At 31.8% G+C, this 3,246-nt stretch overlaps 1 protein-coding gene across 1 annotated transcript in view; it reads left to right on the forward strand.

Moving 5' to 3' along the window:
• The window catches only part of rprd2b (regulation of nuclear pre-mRNA domain containing 2b), a gene marked incomplete at its 3' end in the record, with an annotated part of 24,571 nt that overhangs the window by 4,872 nt on the left and 16,453 nt on the right, over positions 1 to 3,246 (forward strand).

Below are 3,246 nucleotides of genomic sequence, written 5' to 3' on the forward strand. Positions count from 1 at the left end.
ATTATTTTTAGTTAGCATATAGCTAAAATCTAACCATGGCTATATAATAGCAGCTGCATTCTGGCACAATAAGCTTTATGTTTTATATTCAATTAACATATGATCTGATTAGTCGACTAATCAAAAAAATTGGTGATTAATAGACTATAAAAATAATTGCTTGTGGCAGCCCTACAAAATTACTCAATAACTTGTGGACGGATTGTCATGTGATTTTTACCACATGTGGGTATTGGCCAAAGGAACACATCTTAACATTTTGGTGATGTTCCGGATCATGATGCGGATACAGGAATTTTTCTTTTAATTCAAGCGAAAAAGCCATGCTATGCAAAGTGGTCAATGACATGACACCCAATTTTTTTGTCCAGCTCTACTTTTTATAGTTAAAAAAGGTTTAGATGCATGAAAAGCAACCACAGACATGCAACATATCTCCCGTATACACACCTACTTTATCCTTTTAAAAAGTGTTCTTTTTGGTAATTTTTGGGATATTTAAATTGTCAAAATGTCATGTGGTGCGACCGTCCAAACTCAATTATTTTTTCAACAATGCCTTAAAAATTACATTAAATCTATTCAAATATACTTTCTTTCCTATTTGGCATGATTTTCAAAGTTTTTTTTTTCATCTTGTACCAATTATTAAAGCATTTTTAGTTATAGTTCCGTTATAACTTATAAATAAACTTTGTCCGTTGATGTCCATTTAACAAAATATCATGTGGTGCGACCATCAATAAATTCTCATCTTGGTACTTATATTTTGTAATCCAGTCAAAAAAATAAAGTTGCATCATCCAACAGGTTGCCAAGAATCCTTGGAGACTGCAAGGAGTTTTTTTTAAAAAAATCTTTCTCAAATGTCATAAAAGTGTCACTTCTAGCCATTAGTATGCAGTTGTCAAATTTGTGCACCATGTGGTGCGACCTTAAAAACACGATTAATATTTAAATATTTCTACAAATATCTTTTTTGAATATAAAGTTCATATTTGCCTTGTGGGAAGTTAGCTTGTTTTTTTAAGGAGGCTAATTATTTGACTGTAAATGTTGAATGCATATGAAAATATCATGCAGTGCGACCATGGTTTAGTGTCTGTAAATGATAAATTTATGTTCTTAAAGGACAGTTATTTTGCTTTTAAATTTACATTTAAGACTCAAATACAAAAAAGTACTTTATTATTATTTCAGGAATAGTTTTTGGACCAATTTTAGTATTTTTTTTTAAACAATATGATAAAAATACAATGGAGCATGTCATTTCACTGGGGTAGTTATTAACTTTATTATTTATTGTTTTAATATAGTTTACTAGATGCTAATGTCAAGTCAAGCCAAAACTGCTTGTCTTAGACTAGGAAAAGACAGAGTTGTCAAAGAAGAAAACAACAAAGACAGGTTATACAGTAGATGTAAAGTCAAATGATGTGCCTCTGAGAGAAATAAAGAAACAAAGGGTAAAGTGGAGGGCCGTATCCCACGCTTATACTGCATTCAGACCGAAGTCTATGGTGGATGTACGTCTAGGGGCGTTGAGGAGTCTGGCAGTGCATATAGCACAACATTAATACTTTTACAAAAAAATACAAATGACTCTAATGGTACTTTGGAGTTTGTTTTTTGAAACTTGATCACAAATTGTATAAAAAGAAGAGCATATTATGATTATGAGATAGTAGCCAACTAATGACACCAACATCGGCCTTGTTTTATTTGCAGAGTAACTAGGTATATTTACTTTCTTACAGTTCTTAAGTAAGTTTATTTTAGGTTTTTTTGTCGTAACTTTTACTTTTATTACATTCAAATGTAAAAAATGATGCTTTTACTTCTTAACTGTAGAATTTAACACCTCATTACAAATTTTAAATATGACCAAACTCATCATGAAAGAGTTGTTCATGCACGCTAAATAAATTAATAAAGTGTTGAATTTGCGTTAAAAAATGTGTAAATTTCTTAGTTTACTTAACTCTTTTTATGGAACCAGTTGAAATAATTTGGTTAACACTTCATTCCGTAGAGAGTGTGTAAAAATACTTGACTTTCCTGATTATTGTGAGGATTTTTATGACTTTTACTGAAGTAATTTTCTTATCAGTCTAATTAAATTTTTTATCAAAGTAATTGTCTGTTATGGTATTTTAATTTTTACTCATTTCTTATGAGTATTTTTTTTACACTTGAGAGTGTGTGTTTGTTTGGAGGCAGTTTACTCTGACAACAGGTGTCCTGGCTGACTCTCAGGTTTGTTTTCTGATGGTGTCCGTGTGATTTTTATCAGACATTTTAACATTATTCAAGTGAAATTTGGAAATCGTCTGAGGTCTTGGGTGTCCTGCAGAGAAAATGTCATTAAGTTCATGTTTTTGGTATCACAGTTTTATTTTAACATCCAAACCAGCTGTTATTTATGTAATTGGTTGGAGCTGGATTAAAAGTTTGTCTTGTTTTTTTAAGTCTACAGATCACATGATTATCTGCTGTTTTTTTACAAAAAGCTGAAAAGTTTTGAGAAAAAGTGGTTTTATAAAAGAAATTGTGAATCCACAACGTGAATCGACTCCTTATTAAAACAGGTCTTGATATAGATGGATAAATCTACATTTGCTTCCCAATCTGAGCCACTTTAATCTGCATTAGTCAATACAGAGTTTTTGCTTGTTTTAAAGATTTGTAATGGGGAGATTTGTGTAACTTATGATTTTCATCTGACCTCATGTGATGCAACAATCAACATGCAGGCAACTCATGAGACTGACTGAGAACTCAGAAATGTTTTGTCATCCTAAGACTGAAAGTAAATGATTGAAACAGCTCTTTTTTTGTTCACCTTTGTATGCCTTTTTTTTGTTAAGAATGTTGTGTGCACATTTTGTATGTTTTTGAAGCCTTTGTTTAAATTATTCTTAAATATACTTTGCCAGTGAGTGGAAATGCAACTGTTTCAATGCGACTCGTGCTTTGCAGTAAGGTTGGGTTATATTGGCAAAAAACTAATCATGATTAATTGTGGTATTTAGTTGATAATAATGATTTAATATGACGATTAATCCCCTTTAGTCCCTGGACGCCTGCAGTCACATGGCCAGTTTAAATCACTCTGTGGGAAAGATTTGCTCTCCGAAAACATTAGTTCCAAATTTGTCAAAATTTTTACTTCATGTACGGGGGGCAATATTATAGGCAGAAACATGGATGTGCCATGGGATCCCCAGTTTCTCCTATTGTTGCAAA

Source organism: Austrofundulus limnaeus, unplaced genomic scaffold, assembly GCF_001266775.1.
Source record: "Austrofundulus limnaeus strain Quisiro unplaced genomic scaffold, Austrofundulus_limnaeus-1.0 Scaffold26, whole genome shotgun sequence".
In the NCBI taxonomy this organism is placed as follows: domain Eukaryota; kingdom Metazoa; phylum Chordata; class Actinopteri; order Cyprinodontiformes; family Rivulidae; genus Austrofundulus; species Austrofundulus limnaeus.